The sequence below is a fragment of the Zea mays genome, chromosome 7, assembly GCF_902167145.1.
Source record: "Zea mays cultivar B73 chromosome 7, Zm-B73-REFERENCE-NAM-5.0, whole genome shotgun sequence".
Taxonomy (NCBI): Eukaryota; Viridiplantae; Streptophyta; class Magnoliopsida; order Poales; family Poaceae; genus Zea; species Zea mays.
Genome location: NC_050102.1, coordinates 44297092 through 44305053, shown reverse-complemented (window position 1 = coordinate 44305053; position 7962 = coordinate 44297092).

Here is a 7962-nt window from a genome sequence, read left to right as displayed (position 1 = left end):
GCGTTTCGACCCCGGGGGGTCCCTGGACCGACAAGTAAATTGTCGCTGCGTGTCCCAGCCCAGATGGGTCGGCGCGAGACAGAACACAAGGGGGAAACAATAAGGAGAATCACGGCCTCGTGTTGTCCTGCGCCCAGGGCGGATGCGCTTGCAGTAGGGGGTTACAAGCGTTCGCGAGGGAGAGAGAGAGCCTTGTTCGTCAGCCCGTCCTCCCGCGCGGCCACCTTCTCGTACGAGGGCCCTGGACCTTCCTTTTATAGATGTAAGGAGAAGGCCCAGGTGTACAATGGGGGGTGTAGCAATGTGCTAACGTGTCTAGCAGAGGGAAGCCAGAGTCCTATGTACAGGTGAGAGCACCTAGAGGGGGGGGGTGAATAGGTGATCCTGTAAAAACTTAACTTATAGCCACAAAAAACTTGTTAAGGGTTAGCACAATAATTGCCAAGTGGCTAAAGAGGAGATCTTGCACAATACGACTATCACAGAGAATTCAACACAGAGGAGACACGGTGATTTATCCCGTGGTTCGGCCAAGTACAAAACTTGCCTACTCCACGTTGTGGCGTCCCAACGGACGAGGGTTGCAATCAACCCCTCTCAAGCGGTCCAAAGACCCACTTGAATACCACGGTGTTATGCCTTGCTTATCTTTATCCCACTCGCGAGGAATCTCCACAAATTGGAGTCTCTCGCCCTTACACTTAAGATTCACAAAGAAACACGGAGTAAGGGAGGGAAGCAACACACACAAATCCACAGCGAAATGCGCACACACACGGCCAAGAATCGAGCTCAAAGACTATCTCACAGTTTCTCACAAGAACGGAGCTCGAATCACTTAGAATCACAAACGGATGCGCAAAGACTTAGTGTGGATGATCAAGAATGCTCAAGAGTTGCTTGGTGTGCTTGGTGTGCTCCTCCATGCGCCTAGGGGTCCCTTTTATAGCCCCAAGGCAGCTAGGAGCCGTTGAGAACAAATCTGGAAGGCCATCTTTGCCTTCTGTCGTCGGGCGCACCGGACAGTCCGGTGCACACCGGACAGTGTCCGGTGCCCGATTTCTTTCCTTAAACAGCACAGTCGACCGTTGCAGATGCGGGAGCCGTTGGCGCACCGGACATGTCCGGTGCACACCGGACAGTCCGGTGCCCCCTTCCGACCGTTGGCTCGGCCACGTGTCCCGCGCTGATCGCGCGGCCGACCGTTGGCCCGGCCGACCGTTGGCTCACCGGACAGTCCGGTGCACACCGGACAGTCCGGTGAATTTTAGCCGTACGCCGTCGGCGAATTCCCGAGAGTGGCCACTTCGGCCGAGGCAGCCTGGCGCACCGGACACTGTCCGGTGCACCACCGGACAGTCCGGTGCCCCAGACCGAAACAGCCTGTTGGCTGTTCACAGCCAACTTTCTTCTTCTCTTCTTCTTCTTCCTGTTTCTAATACTTAGACAAGTATATTAGTACATAAAACCAATGTACTAAGACTTAGAAACATACCTTTGCTCTAGATTTGCACTTTGTTCACCCATGGACATAGATTCACATTTAAACACTTGTGTTGACACTCAATCACCAAAATACTTAGAAATGGCCCAAGGGCACATTTCCCTTTCAATCTCCCCCTTTTTGGTGATTTATGCCAACACAACATAAAGCAACTAGAACAAGTGCAAAATCACTTCAAATAAAAATAAATTTGAGTTTTATTCAATTTTGGCATATATGGATCATCCTTTGCCACCACTTGGTCTGTTTTTGCAAATCAAACTCAAATCTCTATCTCTAGATCAAACACACATGTTGAAGCATATAGAGAGTTATTCCAAAAGAGATTGGTCACAGATTTCAAAAACTCCCCCTTTTCCCATAATCAACATTTCCCCCACAAGAAGCCAACTTTTGATAAGAGAGACAATAAAAGAGTTTTGCCAAAACGAAAAGCTCTATTCTACTATTTTCAAAATCTCAAAAGTGGTAGCTGATCCATTTATTGCTTTGGCCTTTATTTTCTCCCCCTTTGGCATCAAGCACCAAAACGGGATCAATCTTGGCCCTTTAACCCCATTGCCTCACCAAAATCTTCAATTAAGAATACAAAGGCAATAAGATCATAGAGATGAACTTGGAATAAGTTACCCTCTCATTTAGGAGGCAGAGGAAGTCTTGCATGGTCCAAGTCCACCTTTTCCCTTTCAATTCTCCTTCGAGACTAAATCAAGCAAACTCAAACAAATGGTTAGTCTCAAAGGGTCAAGTTGTAGCACATCTCCCCCTAAATGTGTGCATCACTTGCAAAAGGACTTGTGAGGTCCGGGGAGTGCTTGTACAACTTGAGCACCATCAATAAGCAACAAAATGCATAAGGAACATGATCAATGGCATAAACACATGTATGCTATAAGTCAATCCAAGTTCCGCGAATCTAAGACATTTAGCTCACTACGCAGCCTGCAAAAGGTCTTCTCATCTAGAGGCTTGGTAAAGATATCGGCTAGCTGGTTCTCGGTGCTAACATGAAACACTTCGATATCTCCCTTTTGCTGGTGGTCTCTCAAAAAGTGATGCCGGATGTCTATGTGCTTTGTGCGGCTGTGTTCAACAGGATTTTCCGCCATGCGGATAGCACTCTCATTATCACATAGGAGTGGGACTTTGCTCAGATTGTAGCCAAAGTCCCGGAGGGTTTGCCTCATCCAAAGTAGTTGCGCGCAACACTGTCCTGCGGCAACATACTCGGCCTCAGCGGTGGATAGGGCAACAGAAGTTTGTTTCTTAGAATTCCATGACACCAGGGACCTTCCTAAGAATTGGCACGTCCCCGATGTACTCTTCCTATCGACCTTACATCCAGCATAGTCGGAGTCTGAGTATCCAACTAAGTCAAAGGTAGACCCCTTTGGATACCAGAGCCCGAAGCAAGGCGTAGCAACCAAATATCTAAGAATTCGCTTCACCGCCACTAAGTGACACTCCTTAGGATCGGATTGAAATCTAGCACACATGCATACGCTAAGCATAATATCCGGTCTACTAGCACATAAGTAAAGCAAAGAACCTATCATTGACCGATATTCTTTTTGATCAACGGACTTACCTCCTTTGTTGAGGTCGGTGTGTCCGTCGGTCCCCATCGGAGTCTTTGCGGGCTTGGCGTCCTTCATCCCAAACCGCTTTAGCAGATCTTGCGTGTACTTCGTTTGGGAGATGAAGGTGCCGTCCTTGAGTTGCTTCACTTGGAACCCAAGGAAGTAGTTCAACTCGCCCATCATCGACATCTCGAATTTCTGCGTCATCACCCTGCTAAACTCTTCACAAGACTTTTGGTTAGTAGAACCAAATATTATGTCATCGACATAAATTTGGCACACAAACAAATCACCATCACATGTCTTTGTAAAAAGAGTTGGATCGGCTTTCCCAACCTTGAAAGCATTAACAATTAGGAAGTCTCTAAGGCATTCATACCACGCTCTTGGGGCTTGCTTAAGTCCATAGAGCGCCTTAGAGAGCTTACACACATGGTCGGGGTACCGTTCATCCTCGAAGCCAGGGGGTTGCTCCACGTACACCTCCTCCTTGATTGTCCCGTTGAGGAAAGCGCTCTTCACATCCATTTGGTACAACCTGAAAGAATGATGAGCGGCATATGCTAGCAAGATACGAATAGATTCTAGCCTAGCCACAGGAGCAAAAGTCTCCTCGAAATCCAAACCTGCGACTTGGGCATAACCTTTTGCCACAAGTCGAGCCTTGTTTCTCGTCACCACCCCGTGCTCGTCCTGTTTGTTGCGGAACACCCACTTGGTTCCCACAACATTTTGCTTCGGACGAGGTACCAGTGTCCAAACTTCATTCCTCTTGAAGTTGTTGAGCTCCTCTTGCATGGCCAACACCCAGTCCGGATCTAGCAAGGCCTCCTCTACCCTGAAAGGCTCAATAGAAGAGACAAAGGAGTAATGTTCACAAAAATTAACTAGTCGAGATCGAGTGGTTACTCCCTTGCTAATGTCACCCAGAATTTGGTCGACAGGATGATCCCTTTGAATCATTGCTCGAACTTGGGTTGGAGGTGCCGGTTCCGCTTCTTCCTCCATCACATGATCATCTTGTGCTCCCCCTTGATCACACGCCTCCTGTTGATGAACCTGTTCATCGTCTTGAGTTGGGGGATGTACCAATGTTGAGGAAGAAGGTTGATCTCGTTCATCATGTTCCTGTGGCCGCACTTCTCCAATCACCATGGTTCGTATAGCGACCGTTGGAACATCTTCTTCATCTACATCATCACAATCAAAAACTTGCTCTTTTGGAGAGCCATTAGTCTCATCAAATACAACGTCGCTAGAGACTTCAACCAAACCCGATGATTTGTTGAAGACTCTATACGCCTTTGTATTTGAGTCATAACCTAACAAAAACCCTTCTACCGCTTTGGGAGCAAACTTAGAATTTCTACCTTTCTTCACTAGAATGTAGCACTTGCTCCCAAATACACGAAAGTAAGATACATTGGGTTTGTTACCGGTTAGTAGCTCATACGACGTCTTCTTGAGGAGGCGATGAAGGTAGACCCTGTTGATGGCGTGGCAAGCCGTGTTTACGGCTTCCGTCCAAAAGCACTCGGGGGTCTTGAACTCTCCTAGCATCGTCCTCGCCATATCAATGAGCGTCCTGTTCTTCCTCTCTACCACACCATTTTGCTGTGGTGTGTAGGGAGCGGAGAACTCATGCTTGATCCCTTCTTCTTCAAGGAATTCCTCCACTTGAAGATTCTTGAACTCAGACCCATTGTCGCTCCTTATCTTCTTCACTTTGAGCTCAAACTCATTTTGAGCTCTCCTAAGGAAGCGCTTGAGGGTCCCTTGGGTTTCAGACTTATCCTGCAAAAAGAACACCCAAGTGAAGCGGGAAAAGTCATCAACAATAACCAGACCATACTTACTTCCTCCTATGCTCAGATAGGCGACGGGTCCGAAGAGATCCATATGCAACAGCTCCAGAGGTCTTGAAGTGGTCATCACATTCTTGCTGTGATGCACTCCTCCCACCTGTTTACCTGCTTGACAAGCTGCACAAGGTCTATCTTTTTCGAATTGCACGTTAGTCAAACCTATCACGTGTCCTCCCTTTAGAAGCTTGTGAAGGTTCTTCATCCCCACATGTGCTAAGCGGCGATGCCACAGCCAGCCCATGCTAGTCTTAGCTATTAAGCATGCATCTAGACCGGCCTCTTCTTTTGCAAAATCAACTAAATAAAGTTTGCCGTCTAATACACCCTTAAAAGCTAGTGAACCATCACTTACACATCTACATTTGTAAATAGACAGTTATATCCCATATGACATAATTGACTAACAGATAGCAGATTATATCCAAGACTCTCCACTAAAAATACATTAGAGATGGAATGCTCATTAGAAATTGCAATTTTACCTAACCCTTTTACCTTGCCTTGATTCCCATCACCGAATATAATTGAATCTTGGGAATCCTTATTCTTGACGTAGGAAGTGAACATCTTCTTCTCCCCCGTCATATGGTTTGTGCATCCGCTGTCGATAATCCAGCTTGAACCCCCGGATGCATAAACCTGCAAGGCAAATTTAGGCTTGGGACTTAGGTGTTGGATTACGGGGAGGCTACGCTAGCGCAAAACAAAAATTTTCATCCCCATAATACCAAGAACTACTGCGGTTATAGGTCATGGGATTACCACTAGACGCGCAGAGCAGCGGAAGACGTCTCGATGTAGACGAACGCGTCGAGCAGTGCCGTGCAGTCGCCGGCGTCCTTCACGTCCTCGCACGGTTCGTCCAAGTGCTCCAGATGCAGCACCTCCGAGGTATCCACACGTACAGGGAGGAAGCGCCGCGTACCGAACTGCTAGGTTCGCGACGGCGGCTTGGCGAGGGCGAGAGGTGGGCGGCGGCTGTTAGTTCGCTGGTGGCGAATTAGGTTATCCTTAACCGCGCCCCCGCCCCTCATTATATAGGCGTTATGGTGGGCTTCTGATGCCGAGGCCCATCATTAACCCTAAAGCCCAGTCTAATTTCGGATCTAATCCGAATTAGGCTTCCTTCCCCTTAAGTGTGTGACCCTATAGGTTCACGTACAAATAGACATAGCCCGAGTACTCTTACTTGGCCCAATAATTGACAGCGGCCTCTAGCAAGACATGTCAACTCCTATGTGTACGTAAAGATCATATCAGACGAACCATTGCGACATTACGTACATGCTGTTCCCTTTGTCTCACGATATTTGGTCTGGCTCTAAGCTGACCTCTCTTTCTCGATACTGTGAATTGGAATCCTTTCAATGGTTAACTCTTAACCCTAGCACGGCCATGCATTTCTTGATCCAATCACTCGAGGGGCCCAGAGATATCTCTCTCACAAAGAGAGGGACAAATTCCATCTTGACTGACCATGCCTCACAGCATGCTTCCTGACAAACCCAAAACTACCTTTATAACTACCCAGTTACGAGATAGCGTTTGATAGTCCCTAAGTAAGTCAATTCACATCTTGAGAACATGCGACAATCTCAGGTCTAAGGATACAGTATTCATGTTGCAAGAAGAGAACTATATTACAATATCTCACGTTGGGTCGGTCCAGCCTCATGTCATACATGCGCCCACATTATCAGTTTAACATCTCCATGTTCATGACTTGTGAAATGTAGTCATCAACTAATACATGTGCTAGTCATCGACTCTGACTAGGGACATCATTTAGAATAACCATATAAGTAAAGAATCTCACAAACAATTCACATAATTGCTAATCAATACAAGGTGCCTTCCATGGATATTCAATTAAGCAATATATATATCATGGATACAAAGAAATATGCTCATCTCTATGATTATCTCTAGGGCATATTTCTAACATTAGGTACCCAACTCTTGTTGGGTCCTACAAGGTTAGTGCAAATTTCCTTAGGGACCCAAATGCAAGTTTTGTCTCCCTTGCATTTTGCCCCTAACTTCCTAGCAACTATTTTCCTATCCTTTCTACAAATAGCAAAGGAAGCATTTAGGGCATGATAAATTGTAGGAGTTCCATGAACTTTCCTATGAGCATTAACAACATTTCTCCTAGGCATATTGTGAATAACATTTCTTCTACCAACCTTTCTATCATGCACAACATGAGAACTAGAAGCAGTCATAGCATAAGAATCATAAGCATGTGAATCAAAGGCATCATAACTTCTAAAAGCATTTCTAGAATTTTTCCTATCATGATACAAAAAGGCATGGTTCTTTTTAGCACTAGTAGCCATAGGGGCCTTCCCTTTCTCCTTAGCGGGAATGGGAGCCTTATGGCTTGTTAAGTTCTTGGCTTCCCTTTTGAAGCCAAGTCCATCCTTAATGGAGGGGTGTCTACCAATCGTGTAGGCATCCCTTGCAAATTTTAGCTTATCAAATTCGCTTTTGCTAGCCTTAAGTAGAGCATTAAGACTAGCCACTTCATCATTCAATTTAGAAATTGAAACTAAGTGTTCGCTACAAGCATTAATATCAATATCCTTACACTTAGTGCAAATTTCAACATATTCAACACAAGAGTTGGATTTATTTGCTTCTACTAGTTTAGCATTTAAATCATCGTTTATGCTCTTTAAGTTAGAAATAGAATCATGGCATGTTGACACTTCACAAGCAAGCATTTCATTTCTCTTAATCTCTAAAGCAAGTGATTTTTGTGCTTCTACAAACTTATCATGTTCTTCATATAAAAGGTCCTCTTGCTTTTCTAAAAGCCTATCCTTTTCATTCAAGGCATCAATCAATTCATTGATTTTATCAATTTTATTTCTATCTAATCCCTTGAACAAACTAGAGTAATCTATTTCATCATCACTAGACTCATCGTCACTAGAAGAATCATAAGTGACATCATTACGAGTGATTACCTTCTTCTCTCTTGCCATGAGGCAAGTGTGACGCTCGTTGG